The 16,027-nt window shown below is 36.7% G+C and overlaps 1 long non-coding RNA gene across 1 annotated transcript; it reads left to right on the top strand.

Annotated features, from left to right (window-relative positions):
- Nucleotides 1-627: 627 nt before the first annotated feature.
- LOC115836702 lies at nucleotides 628-12,321 on the top strand. Its single transcript, XR_004031721.1, has 4 exons — nucleotides 628-697; nucleotides 9,551-9,595; nucleotides 11,536-11,640; nucleotides 12,013-12,321. It is a non-coding gene; the product is annotated as an uncharacterized LOC115836702 (long non-coding RNA).
- The last annotated feature ends 3,706 nt before the right edge of the window (nucleotides 12,322-16,027 follow it).

The following is a 16,027-nucleotide window of genomic DNA, read 5'->3' as shown; positions in this document are numbered from 1 at the left end:
AGAAAACATCAAGTTTATTTTCTTCTGGAAAACAAGGTTTCCTGAGGCTTCCAATCAACCACGCTGTGGTCTGGAGATAGACTACAGTGTGCATCTGAAGTACCTGGAATGGGTGTGATAGGGAAACAGATTCTGTTCGTGTCTATCTACCATGGGTGAGCCAGTGCAGCCTCCTCACTCTGCCCTACACGGAGATCTCTGGGGCATGTCCCTAAGAGCATCTCCCAGCCACTCTTTTCAGGGCTGATACCTGTGCTTGCCATTGGGATACACATGGGCAAGCCAGAGGCTACAGCTCTGCCCAATTGTGTCCGGCCTCTTCCGCGGAACACCAGGCACCCCACTATCCAGCTCTTCACCTGAAACAACAGAGAGCATGTCACAGTAAACAGATCAGGGCCATATCCTCCCTGTTGTGCAGTAAGTAGCTGGCTCTTAGATGTCATCTATTGGCCTGTAGGTTGAACCCAATACAAAACCTGCTGCATAGGACTGTAGAAGCAGAGCCAAGACAGCCTGCCCACTACAGCCATCTCCAGATGAGAAGGAACCAGTGTAAGAATTCTGTTTGAATATTGTGACATCACCAAAGGCTCATGGTAGCTCTCTAGCAATGGTCCCTAGCTAAAAAGGAGGCACAGAGATGCAGATGGAGAATTCAGAGCATGGATTGCAGGCAAATTCAGTGAGATTCAAGGTAAGATTGCAAATCAACACACAAACAGAAAAAAACTTCTAAAGCAATCCAGGAAATAAGGATAGAGGAAAACATTTTAAAACAAAATCAATCAAAGCCACTGGAACTGAAAAACTGAAGGGATTTCAAAATAGAATCGAAAGCATATTTTTTAATAGCATAGACCAGGCCCAGAAGAAAGAATTTCAGAGCTTGAAGATCAGTCTTTCAAACTAAACCAGTCAGATAAAAATAAAGAAAAAAGAATTAGAATAGATGAATAAAGCCTCTGAGAAATATGGGATTTGAAAAGCAACCAAGCCTATGAATTATTAGCATGCCTGGGAGGTAAGAAGAAATAGTAAACAACCTGGCAAACATTATATTTGAAGACAAAATTCAAGAAAATTGCCCTAATCTTGATAGAGAGTTAGACATGCACATTCAAGAAATCCAGAGACCACCTTACTGATACTATACAAAACAAACATCACCAAGGCATATAGTCACCAGAATGTCAATGCTAAAGAAAAATATCTTAAATGCAGCCAGAGAAAAAGGTCAGATCACATTCAAAAGGAACCCCAACAGGCTAAGAAAAACTACTCTGCAGAAACCCTACACGCTAGAAGAGAGTAGGGGCCTATTTTCAGCATCTCAAAGAAAAGAAACTCTGACCAAGAATTTCACACCCTGTCATACTAAGCTTCATACATGAAGGAGAAATACAATCTTTTTCTGCCAAGGAACTGCTAAGGGAATTCATTACCACTAAACCAGCCTCACAAGAGATCCCTAGAAGAGTTGTGAATATAGAAATGAAAAACAATACCTGTTACCAGGAAACCACAGCTAAGTACACAGCCCACAGACCTTTCAAAGCAACTGCACAATACAGACTGCAAAACAACCAACAAAAAACTTCATGATAGGATCAAAACTTCACATATCAATATTAACCTTGAATGTAAACAGTCTAAATGCCTTATTTAAAAGGCATAGGGTGACAAGTTAAATTAAAAAAAAAAAGACCCATCCATCCCCGATTTTTAAGAGATCCACGTCACATGTAATGACATCCATAGACTCAAGGTAAAGGCTGGAGGAAGATCTGTCACACAAACAGAAAATAAAGGAGCGAGGGTAGCTATTCTTATGTCAGAGAGAATAGACTTTAAACCAACAACAGTAAAAAAAGAACAAAGAACGGCAACCACATAATGATAAAGGGTTCAATCCTACAAGATAACCTAACCATCCTAAACATATAAGCACCCAACATTGAAGCAACCAGATACACAAAACAAATACTTCTACAACTACAAAAAGATGTAGACATCCACACAATAACAGTGGGGGATTTCAATACCCCACTGACAGTGTTAGATTACTGAGGCAGAAAACTAACAAAAGGAATTCTGAACTTAAATTGGATACTTGACCAATTGGACCTAATAGATATCTACAGAACACTCTACCCATCAACCACATAATATACATTCTTCTCATCTGCACACAAAACATACTCTAAGATTGACCACATGCTTGGCCATGAAGCAAGTCTCAATAAATTTAAAGAAATCAAAATCATACCAACCATACTTTTGGACCACAGTGGGAAAAAAAATATAAATCAAGGTCAGGCACGGTGACTCATGCCTGTAATCCCAACACTTTGGGAGGTCAAGGTGAGCAGATCACTGAAGTTCAGGAGTTTGAGACCAGCCTGGCCAACATACTGAAACCTTGTCTCTACCAAAAAATGCAAAAATTAGCCAGGCATAATGGCACATGCCTGGAGTGCCAGCCACTCCGGAGGCTGAGGTGGGAGAATCCATTGAACCTGGGAGGTGGAGGTGGCAGTGAGCCAAGATCACATCACTGCACTCTAGCCAGCCTCAACAACAGAGCAGAACCCTGTCTCAAAAAAATAAAAAATACTAATCAATACCAAGAAGATCTCTGAAAACCACACAATTACATGGCAATTAAACACTTGTTTCTGAATGACTTTGGTGTAAACAATAAAATTAAGACAGCAACTTTAAAAGTCTTCGAAATAAGTGAAAACAGAGACACAACATACCAAAATCTCTGGTATACAGCTAAAGCAGTTTTAAGAGGAAAGTTTATAGTGCTAAATGCCTATGTCAAGCCATTAGAAAGATCTCAAATTAACAATCTAACATCACACCTAGAAGAACTAGAAAAACAAAAAAGTAACCCCAAAGCTAGAAGAAGGAAAGAAATAGCCAAATCAGAGCATAACTGAACAAAACTATAAGCAAAAAATTCATACAAAGAATTAGCAAAGCCAATAGCTGGTAGTTTGAAAGGATAAGCAAGATTGATAGACTGCTAGCTAGATTAACAAAGAAAAAGAGAAAATCCAAATAAGTGCACTAAGGAATGACAAATAAGATCATAGCTGATCCCACAGAAATACAAAAAACCCTAAGAGACAATTATGAAGACCCCTGTGCACACAAACTAGAAAATTTGGAGGAAATGGATAAATTTCCAGAAACACACAACCTCCCAAAACTGAGTCAGAAAGAAATCAAAGCCCCAAACACATCAATATTAAATTTCATAATTGAATCCATAATAAAAAATGTACCAATAAAAAAAAACCCTGGATCAGACGGATTCACAGCTGAATTCTGTAAGACATACAAAGAAGAGATGGTCACAATGCTACTAAAACTGTTCCAAAATATATAGGAGGAGAGACTCCTCCCTAACTCATTCTACAAAGACGTCATCATTGTGATACCAAAATCTGGCAAAGACACAATGAAAAAAATGAAACTACAGGCCAATATCCCTAATGACCAAAGATGCAAAAATCCTCAACAAAATATTAACAAACCAAATCCAGCAGCATATCAAAAAGTTTATTCACAACAATCAAGTAGGCTTTATTCCTGGGATGAAGGGCTGGTTCAACATACATAAATCAATAAATGTGATTCATGACATCAACAGGATTTAAAACAAAACCACCTGATAATCTCAAAAGCTGCTGAAAAAGCTTTTGATAAAATCCAACATCCTTTCATAATAAAAACCTTCAACACAACAGGAACATACCCCAAAATAATGAGTTATCTATGACCAACACCCAGCCAACATCATACTGAATGGGAAAAAGCTGGAAGCATTTCACTTAAGAACTAGAACAAGACGATGATGCCCACTCTCACCATTCCTATTTAATGTAATACTGGAAGTCCTAGCCAAAGCAATCAGGTAAGAGAAAGAAATAAGAAATAAAAGGCATCCAAATAGGAAAAGAAGAAGTCAAATTATCACTCTTCATTGATGATATGATTCTATACCTACAAAATCCTAAAGACTCCAACAAAAGGCTCCTAGAATGGATAAACAATTTCAGGAAAGTTTCAGGATATAAAATCAATGTACAATAATCAGTAGTATTTTGACACGCCAATAACATTCAATCTGAGAGCCAAATCAAGAATTCAATCCCATTTAAAGTAGTCAGAAAAAAAAATAACTAGGAATACATCTAAGGAGATGAAAGGAATACACCAAGGAGATGAAAGATCTCTGCATGGTGAGCTATAAAACTGCTGAAGAAATCACAGGTGATAAAAAAAAAAATGGAAAAAAAATCTCATGCTCATACATCGGAATAATCAATATTGTTAAAATTGCCATATTGCCCAAAGCAGTCTACAGATTCAATGCTATTCCTATCAAACCACCAATGACATTTTTCACATAATTTTAAAATACTATTCCAAAATTTATATGAAACCAAAAAGAGGCCTGAATAACAAAAACACATCTATGTAAAAGAATAAAGCTACAGACATCACCCTACCCAACTTCAAACTATACTACAAGGATACAGTAACCAATATAGCATGGTACTGGTACAAAAACAGACAACATAGGCCAATGGAACAAATTAGAGAACTCAGAAATAAAGCTGAACACCTAAAACCATCTGATCTTTGACAAAGTGAACAATAAGAAGCAATGGGGAAAGGACTCCCTATTTAATAAATTGTGTTGGAAAAACTGACTAGATCTATGCAGAAATTAACTCAAGATGGATTAAAGACTTAAACGTAATACCCAAAACTATAAAAATCATAGAAAAAAGCTAGTAAATGTCATTCTGGACATCCGACTTGGCAAAGAATTTATGACAAAGTCCCCAAAAGCAATTGCAGCAACAACAAAAATTGACAAGTGGGACCTAGTTAAACTAAAGAGCTTCTGCACAGCAGAAAAAAAAAATTATCAACAGATTAAACAGACATCCTACAGAATGGGAGAAGATATTTGCAAACTGTGCATTCAACAAAGGTCTAACATATAGAATCTAAAAGGAACTTAAACAATTCATCAAGAACAAACAAGTAAACCCCTTAAAAAATAGGCAAAGAGCATGAACAGAAATTTCTCAAAAGGAAATATACATGTGTCCAAAAACTACATGAAAAAATGCTCAGCATCACTGATCATCAGAGAAATGCAAATCAAAAGTGAGATACCATCTCACAGCGGTCAGAAAGGCTATTATTAAAATGTCAGAAAATAACAGATGTCGGCAAGGTTTTGGAGAAAAGAGAATGCTTATATACTGTTGGTGGAGATATAAATTGCTTCAACCACTGTGAAAAGTAGTGTGGAGATTTCTCAAAAAAAAAAAAAAAAAACTTGAAACAGAGCTACCATTTGACCCAGCAATCCCAATACGGGGTATAGAGCCAAAAGGAAAATAAACTGTTCTACCAAAAAGACACGGATGTGTACGTTCATCACAGCACTATTTTTAATAGCAAAGACATGGAATCGACCAAGATGCCCACCAGTGGTGGACTGTATAAAGAAAATGTGATGCATATACACCATGGAGTACTACGCAGCTATAAAAAGAATGAAATCATGTTCTTTACAGTAACATGGATGCAGCTGGAGGTCATTATCCTAAGCAAATTAGCACAGGAATGGAAAACCAAATATCACATATTCCGACTTATAAGTGGGAGCTAAAAATTCAGTACACAGGATATAAAGGTGGGAACAATAGACGCTAAGCGACTACCAGATGGGGAAGGGTGAGGTGGTGGCCAGGGTTGAAAAGCTTCCCATTGGGTACCATGCTCACTACCTATGTTACAGGATCATTTGTACACCAAACCTCACTAATATGTAATTACCAATGTAACAAACCTGCACATCTACCCCCTGAAACTAAAATAAAAGGTGAAAAAAAAAGACAGATACCTGAATAGGCTAGATCTTTACTTCATAAATATATTTTTTTAATTCTCAAAAAAATCCATCTGGTAGAACTTCCATGAGAATACTAATAATCACATTATAGAATATTTTTCTTTTAATTCAACACAAATGAAGATATGGTAGTGTACCACAGAACAATCTCCAATAAAAATTTTATCAAAACCAAGATAACACTTGATGGTGAAAAATTGCAACTATTTTTAAAGTCAGAAACATTAGGAGTGTATTTCTTTTACCAGTCTTATTAAATGTATATTATCAAGACATTATAATCGATGCAATAATAATAAATAATCCAGGCCAATAAATAGCAGAAAAAGTGGTAAAATTATCATAATTTTCACATTATGTTATTGTCTACTAAGGAAAACTAAGAAAACCAACAAAAACATGATTAAAACTCGAAAGTGAACTCAGAAAAATGTCCGATTTCCAAACTTCATGGTGTCCTATGTACTGATAGTAATGTTTGAAAACAGTGAGTAAAAATACTTTTTTCATAGTAACAACAAAAGTTATAAATAGATTATAAAAAATTTTTAAAGAAATGTGCAGAATCCAGACAAAGTAAACTACAAAAAGTTTATTGTGGCATATAAAAAAGACTAGCAAATGAAGACGCGTACTATAACACTGGAGCAGAACTTAATGGTGTAAACATACTCGTCCTCTGTAATTAATATGGCCTAAATGTAACATAATTATAATAAAAATAGCTGAAAATGTCTTGAGAATACAAAAATGTTATTGAAGCTTGTTTAATTGAAAAAAATGGGGCTAAAACCTTCAAAATAAATGTAAAGGAGAGTACACTTCCAATTATTACGATGCATTAAAGTGCTTCAATAATTAAAGTAAGATAGCCCAAACTGATTGGAAGAAGTTCAAAGGCTGGAAATAAAAGAAAAACTCCAGAGAACAAAGGTATAAATGGCATCTACATATTTATATTTTGCGTAAAAGAAGTCTGGAGGTGGATGGTTTAGGGCTGGCAAGACAGCTCCAAGTTCGTCAATAAATGAAGCTTTCCACCTGGATATTTTTGGTGTATAGTTCCATCCTACGTGTGGCTTCCATCCTCTGGGTTATGTTTTAGTCCAATACATTTGCTGGAACCCATCTATCACTTCAACACTGCAGGGCAGAAGGAAAAGTAAAGCCAAGGGAGTAAAAAAGGAATTCCTCTTCAATGAATGAGTTCCCTTTAATCAGCCTTCCCCCATGGCCCACTTGGTAATCTTGATGGCATTTCATTGGCCAGAACCTAGACATGTGACCACATCTTGCCGTAAGGAAGGCAGGAAATTATAGTTTCATTTTACGTATTTGCCTAGCTAAAAATTAACACTCATATTTCTAAGAAGGAAACGAGAAATCAGTGTTGGACTAGATAATGCTAGCATCTGACAAATGACAGGAAATTAGTCTATAATAAAGGTGGCATTTTACATTAACAAAGAAATGATGGCTTTTTTCAAAAATAATTCTGAGAAATTAGATATGTAGAAAAATGTTAAGTTTACTCTTTCCCTATAGTATTCAGAATTTTAAATTATGTATTATTTAAATTTCTATAATTTTAACTTTTTTCTTATTCAAAATAAATAATTGAATGCAATTTAGGAAACATAAAACAGTATACCAAGCATATCTATAATGTCATTACCAGAGATTACACTGATTAATGTTTTGAACCTTTCTTTGTATATAAACATCTGTATAGATTTATGTAAATGGATATACTTTATATATAATATATATGTATATTTAATAAATGTACATATGTGTGTGCACGGACAAACATATGTATATGTATAAACACACACAATCATACTCAGATACATCATATTGTATGATTCAGGGTGGTGTGGCTGAAAACATTGGAAACCGATCCTAACACATAAAAAAGTCATGCATCACTGAATGATGAGGATACCTTCCAACAAATGTGTGGTTAGGGGATTTGGTTGTTGTGTGAACATTATAGAGTATGTTTACACAGATCTAGAAAGTATAGCCCACTACACACTTAGGCTATATAAGCCAATGCTCCCAGGCTATAAACTTGTAATAGCATGTTACTGTACTGAATGCCATAGATAATTGTAACTGTATGGTAAGCATTTGTGTATCTAAACGTATCTAAAATTAAAACGCTATGGTAAAAATAGAGTATTATAATGGGACTACCATCATTGATCAAATATTGTCTTGCAGTTCATGACTGCATTAAAAAGTAGCTCAGCAAAAATTAGAAAAACCTACAGAAACAAAAGGAAAACATCAAGGACATATTATAGTCAAAAGTTAGGTTACTACAAACCATCAAATCCTACTTAGGTTTTACAGAAGAATCAGCAATATGCCTCTACGCCTTCCAGAGATATAATCAGTGATGTAATCTACAGAATCCATAAGATATAAACAAACTCTTTCCTATTATAAGAATGGAAAGAAATTTAAACCTTAGGTCCTAATGCATAACAAGCCATGCAATATAATGCATAGGAATTTCAACAACAAAAACAAGGCTGTTTCTTATCTCTCAGTGTAAACCCATATAATCTTGGCAATGTGCAGTTCAATAAAAGCTGTTCAACAGGAAGCCAGAACAATTTTGTGCAGCTCTGTAGCAGTCTGTTTTTCTGAACAATTCAATGAGAAAATTGAGAGTCACTATAGCAATGGTTTTCAAAATGTGTTCTAGTGGAGGATCTTGGCTTCCAGGCAGAAAGCAATCAACTTTTAATTCTTAGAGGCCTGCATGAAGTTTGCTTGAAAACAATTTTTAATTAAAAACAATAGTAAGTCTTTAAAATTTAATTTTAGTGTAATTGGTGGTCTGCTTTTTCTTTAGTCTTCCATAAATACTAATTCTCTTAGTTGAGCTTTCGGTATTAACTAAGGACATATTAAGCACTGACCACTAGAAAAACGGGCTCAAATAAAACTATTCAAATTGCTGGCTAAGCATAGAATGCACGCGTAAAGAGCCAGAAAAGCTGGGTATAGCATTGACATTCTCTTGCAAAGGTTGCAGCCTTACAAAGGCACACATCTGATTAGAAAGTCACCCATACAAAGTTTGGGATGGGAGAGCATCCAGAGGCAAAGCTGGGATTGTCCTCCAATATTGTTGTGGTCTGCACTAATATTCAGACATAATATTACAGCTCGTAGTGTAATATTATGACCCCCAAAGGGCCATACTCCAGGGAAGAAGCTTTGTACGTATTTGAGTGTATTCTCAGGGGCCTACTAGATATCAGGAAATATATCAACTGGCCTTATCATTTCAAACAATTAAATGAAGGTAGAATAAAGAAGTGTTATTATGATAGTGGCAAGATCATAGTTAGAGAAGTCAAGAGTTTCAGAACCACCTAGACAACCATTCACTGAAGAACAATGCAGGTCCAGGTGACAAAACAACTAAATTTTTATTATTTGCTGAACAGCAGCCCCACATACCAATGCTGAGATTTGAAGAGCTAAGCCTCTAGGATGCACCCTGGGAAAAGCCTTGTGCAATGCAGTTCTAGAAAAACTAGAACCAAAGCTGGACAAATGATCTTCTTTGTGTATTCACAGCTCAAAGTCTATAAAAGACTGTGCCCAAGAGCACCAGAAAAACAAGTGGATGTGTTTAATTAGTATAGATATATTAATAATTCTCCTTATAAAATTTTATTCTTAGAAAATATAGTCAGTCAGCCCATGTTCTGACATCTAGATCTCTTCTTGGTGAAATTAGGCAGGTAGGAAGACAAAAGGGGTTAAGTGAGGAGAAAGGTATTATAGAATTCCTTTCCTAGAAACCAATATTCCCTGGGATGTTGTTTGTATATGGTTCACTAGGAACACAGCTATTCCACTCAAGTAAGATCAATGGAATATAGTACTAGAGAAGTCCCACTGAAAACTTTGTCACTTTCTCTTTCTGTCTATATATCTTCTTGGGACTAGTAAGATACAGACATACACACATCTTCTCCAACTGTTATGAATGACTCTTAATTATTTCCCCTGAAAGATTATCCAACGGGTCAAGGAACAATATTCTTTTATTCCCTTTCTTTTTCCATTGAATTCCATCTTCCTAAGAACTAAGGGGCATGTGGAGGTCAAAGCTTTAGAAAGAAAGTGGTATGTCAGCAGTTCCTGAAGAGGGCTCACGAGAGCTGTCCAATACTAGCAGAGTTGAAACCAGACCTCACCATGGCCCTTGGGTCCTGAGACCCGATAGCACTTACAGAGCTTTGGTTTTCTCCTTTGTAAAAAAGGAAGGGCGTTGACTTTACATCTATGATTTGTTACATCTCTTCAGCCAAAGTGATTCAACTGAGCCACATTCTCAGACCCTTTTCCCATGACCCACGTACTTACGCAGTGCTCAGAGAAAGCCTGAGACAAAACCGCAGTATGTTCTTTCTTTTCCATTGCTGGTCAAGAACATTTCCAATAAAGTGGAGATGGTGCATGAATAACAGGGGGTGACGTTCTGCGGTTCTGGAGGCTGGAATTCCTAGATCAGAGTGTCCGCACAGTCAACATCTGGTGAAGGTCCTCTTCTGGGTTGCAGACTTCCAACTTCTCTTTGATTCCTCATGTAACAGAGAATGCTGAGCTGTTCCTATTCTAATTGTAATGTCTTAGTACCTACGTTCTTTTATAACATTCAGCTAAGTTCACAAAACATAATTTTATAATGACTGTTAAATCAGAGTTGAACCCATATGCTACAGTGCCAGCAACATGATACAGAGAAAAATGTTCACCTTTCTTTAATAAGGTATCAGTACAAATGCTCTCCAGTTATTAAGAATATTTCTATCCTACAGAGAATTTAAAATCCCTCCAAAATTTTTCACCCTGAAAAATTAAAAATGTGTTCAAAAATAGATTTTTTTTCTGTCACTGGAACACTTGAAGCTCCTTTAGAGTATTTCAACCCCAAGTTTTTAGTGTAACTATCCCATTTTCCAAAGCTAACAAAAGTCAATCATCATTTTTATAAATTGTTGCTCCAGCAACACCAAGTTCAGTTCTAAATGGGAGAATTTTAAATTTTATTATATTAGGGTAACCTTTTTCACAGCATCAATATAATGTAGTAATAAACTGTTTTCTTACTATGTCAGTGAGAACAGGTTTGAGAATCCATCAGATTTCTATTGGTTCAAGGAAAACTAATCTCCTATCAAAGGATCAGTCAATTAAATGTCCTTGGGAGGGAGTCTTCTGACCATGCATTAGGGTTGCATTAGGCTGCACCATAACATTGTGAGACAGTCATCATGCCTATTTTAATTTTTCTCCTTGAGGATTTCCACTCAGCTTCTTGTGCCTAACATGTGTGATTCTAAATTGAATCAATGGTTATAAGTTGTTTATTTCAAGTAGCATTTATAGATTTGGCAAAAACACTGAACTTAGCAAGTTGCTAATTAATTAAAGCTAATTGCTCTTACCCCTTAACTGTTCAGGTGATTGTAAATTAATTTTCTTTTATTGTTGCTAATCCACTATTTGGATAATTGTCTATACATATGTTCAATGTGTTTCCTATTTTATAGCATAGGAGCTGAATTTCCTACATTCGAACTACTACTCTTCACTTGATCTTAGCCAAAAGGCTTAGAGATGATCTCTCCAAATCACTCTTGTCAGAATCTGCCTGGGTGAGCCTTTTTGATATATATCTCCTCGGCTCCTTCTCTCCTCTAGACACCAACAGAGTTTATCCTGAAGGCCTAGGCCCAAAGCTCTCATCTGTTCTGTATTTTGTTATTTAATATCCACAAGGCTTCATTGCTAAATCCTCTACTTGTTCCCTACCATCAAGTTGTTGTTGTTGCTGTTGTTATTGTTGTTTGAGATGGAGTCTCATTCTGTCGCCCAGGCTGGAGTGCTGTGGCATGATCTTGGCTCACTGCAACCTCTGCCTCCAGGATTCAAGCAATCCTCCCACCTCAGCCTCCTGAGTAGTTGGGATTACAGGCATGCACCACCATAGCTGGCTAATTTTTTTTTTTTTTTTGTATTTTTATTAGAGACAGGGTTCCACCATGTTGGACAGGCTGATCTCAAACTCCTGACCTCAAGTTATCCGCCTGCCTCAGCCTCCCAAAGTGCTGGGGTTACAAAGATGAGCCACCACACCTGGGCCCCTGCCATCTTCTTTACCTTCTTTTTACTCTCTCAATGTATAGTTTTCTCCTTTCTAATTATTCCTAATAGGAATGTTTCATAATCTACAAATAGTGATTCTGTTATGGTTTGGATATTTGACGTCTTCATATCTCATGTTGAAATTTGATCCCCAGTGTTGGAGGTGAGGCCTCCGTGGAGGTGTTTGGGTCATAGAAGTGGATCTCTCATGAATGGGAGTGAGTTCTCGATGTATTAGTTCCCTTGAGAGCTGGTAGTTAAAAAAGAGCTTGGCACCTCCCATCTCTCTTGCTTCCTGTCATGCCATGGAAGCAGGCTGGGGCTTTCATCAAATGCCCAATCTTCTAGCCAGAAGAATTGTAAGCCAAATAGACCTCTGACCTTTATAAATTACCCAGTTGCAGGTATTCCTTTATAGCAACACTAAATGGACTAAGACAAATAATCAGCATTAAAAAAAAGTGATATGTCAGTAAATCCACACATAATATCATATCATGGGTAAAGCCTTACTATAAAATGCAATGATAATATAGAATAATCAAGGGCCAGCATTCATGGTTTACACAATAAGTGCTGTCAAAGAAAACAAGCTGTGCATGGTGGTGCATGCCTGAAGTCCCAGCTACTCCAGAGGCAGAGGTGGGAGGATGACTTGAGCCCAAGAGTTCTAGGCTGCAGGGAGTTATGATGGTGCTACTGCACTTCAGCCTGGGTGACAGAGAGAGACCCTGTCTCTAAAAAACAAACAAACAAAAAATTTTCCAAAGAAAAAGAAAGAGAAGAGATACATGTTGGGAGGTTAAATGTCATTAACATTATTTTCTTCATGGCCTTTGCAGCAACATGGATGGAACTGAGGCTGTAATCCTAAGCAAATTAACACATGAAAAGAAAACAAAATACCACATGTTCTCACTTGTAAGTGGGAGATAAACATTGAGTATACAAGGTGTGTTAGGGTTCTCTAGAGGGACAGAACTAATGAGAGAGAGAGAGGGAGAGAGAGAGAGAGAGAGAGATAAAGGGGGTTTATTAAGTATTAACTCACACACAAATGAGGTCCCACAATTGACTGTCTGCAAGCTGAGGAGCAAGGAGAGTCAGTCCGAGTCTCATACCTGAAGAAATTGGAGTCTCATGTTGGAGGGCAGGAAGTATCCAGCACGGGAGAAAGATGTAGGCTGGGAGGCTAGGTAAGTCTCGCCTTGCAGGTTTTTCTGCTCCTTATGTTCTCGGAGAGCTGATTAGATTCTGTCCACCACATTAGGGGTTGATCTGCCTTCCCCAGCCCACTGACTCAAATGTTAATCTCCTTTGGTAACACCCTCACAGACCCAGGATCAATACTTTGTATCCTTTAATCCAATCAGGTTGACAGTATTAACCGCCACACATGGACACAAAGAAGGGAACAATAGACGATGGGGTCTATTTGAGGTAGAGACTGAGAGGATGGTGAAGATTGAAAACTACCTATTGGGTATTATGCCGATTTCCTGGATGACACAATTATTTGTGCACCAAACCCCTGAGACATGCAATTTACCCCTGTAGCAACACTGCACAGGGACCCCTTGATTCTAAAGTAAAAGTTGGAATGAAAATAATAATAATAATAAATGTTTTTTCAAGTGAAAAAAATCCATTATTCTTTGTAAAAAAAAGCCAATTTTCATTTTTTAAAACTTCTATAAACTAAACTTAAGGCAGACATACATGCAAATTAATTTATTCATTATATCATAACAATATTGCTGATTTAGTTCTCTTTTTCATCTTTAAGTTAATATGTGAATTGATTTTAAATATACAAAGATGAAATACTATTAACTATCAAGAATCTGATTTACAGAGGATTCAAAACAGATTAACCTAAAATGCTTATTAATCTAAATAAAAGAGAACTATAATGTATTTTTCCCCAGGAAAGCAATAGTATTTAATAGAAATATGTCCAAAGTATTTCATACATTCATGAGCCAAATGTGCATGGAGGGAAGCTGATAGAGAGATCTATAAGGAACCAGAGACTTGTCTTTTAAAAAACTGTAGATCTGAGAATAACAATCAGATAAAATATAACTTAAAAGTTCCAAGAAGCCCTGATTTTATACCTTAATGAGATGATTGTAAGCCAGATATTTTTTAAACTTCTCAAAGATTTTCAAATTGCTGCCTGTGGAATATGTTATTATATTAAAATCTAGGAACCATTCCAACTACTTTAACAACATTTTTAAGTAAATACAAGATTTGGAAATTGTATTACCCATGCTATTTACAATTATATGTGAATAAAGGAAAAGAATCATGTTGATTTCTATATACCTTCTGTAGATCTGTAAAAATTTGAAAGAGAACAGCAAAATCCCACACCTAATGTGCCTCTCTCCTTATTTAGGAGAAATAATTACAAATTTCTCTTCCATCAATATAGAACTTCCATGAAATGTTCTAGTAGTTGGGCTGCCCCACAACGTAACTTCCACAAATCGTTTGCATCATATCTGACTTTAGCAGCTTTCTTAGGCAAATTCAGCTGGTATATTTTGTCATGTAAAATGTATAATGTGTGCATATATGTATATTCCACATCTATCCACATTCATCACCTCTATATCACTTTAGTTTTGCAGTGTGAGAATGTGATAACATTTCCACATTAATCTTCACTTAAATAGAGTTTCTTTGGGCTTTTGCTGTATAAACCAATGTTCTTACTGCTTTTGTGTTTGGCAGCTATAAATATTTCATAAAACATAATAAGGCTCAGCCGCTTTTTATTTCAGAGGAGTAGCAGTTAGGACTGTTAGTTCAGCATATGTCATTAACATTTTCATATCTTGGAACTGGAACCCATTTATTAAGAATAAAGGTCCACATAGCTTGGAGAAGAATAAAGAAAACTGAGTTCACCATATCTGTAGCTTTAGATATTGAAGGCATAGTGCCATCTGGCGGGAGAAAGAAATTTAGAGGAGAGATACGAAGCACAGTGTCCCCACAGATCACAGGACACTGGGGAAAAGACAAGCTCAGATACACAAAGCAGAGATAAGGTGTCCCTCCTTTATTATAATTTTTTTCAATTTTTATTTTAGAATCGGGGGTGCATGTGCAGGTTTGTTACAAAGGTATATTGACTGTTGCTGAGGTTTGGAGTACAAATGAATGTGTCACCCAGGCAGTGAGCATAGTACCCAACGTTAGTTTATCAACTCTTGCCCACCCCTTCCTCCCTCTTCTTATATTTCCAAGTGTCTCTTGTTTCCATCTTTATGTCTATATGTACCCAATGTTTAGCCCTCAAATGTCAGTTATGAATAAGGACACAGTGCTCAGGGGAGAGTTAAGGTCTTGCTGCAGGACTGTAGCAAGCCAGGTGCTCACTAAGATATCTCAGATAGGAGAAATGGTCAGATCCTCTCAATCTACATGTCTTGTTTCATTCATTCACTTTTCATTCATTCTTTCATCTCTCTGTTCATTTAACATCTATCTGCTCAGCACCATTCTAAGTGCTGAGGATACAGCTATGAATAAAACAGACAACATCCTTGGCATCATGAAGCATACATTCTGGTGGAAGGACATGGACTATAAACCAATGTATCAAGTGACACATTAAATGCTCTGGAGAAATAATTAAGCCGAGTATGACACTCGAGGGTTGTCTCCGGGAAGGGTAGAGAAGAGGTGCTATCTCCTGTAAAGTGGCCTGGGAAGACCTCTCTAATTTTGCGACATTCAAGCAGCTAACTGGATCAAATGTAAGAGCAAACCATGAAGATACCTGAGAGAAGAGCATCTCAAGTAGGAAGAAGAAAAAAACGCCAAGGCTCTGAGAAAGGTGGCTGGATTTTCAAGGAACAGGTGACTATGGTAGGGTGGAGG

The sequence above is a fragment of the Nomascus leucogenys genome, chromosome 9 (genome assembly GCF_006542625.1).
Source record: "Nomascus leucogenys isolate Asia chromosome 9, Asia_NLE_v1, whole genome shotgun sequence".
NCBI lineage: Eukaryota > Metazoa > Chordata > Mammalia > Primates > Hylobatidae > Nomascus > Nomascus leucogenys.
This window is presented reverse-complemented; position numbering and strand designations above follow the sequence as displayed.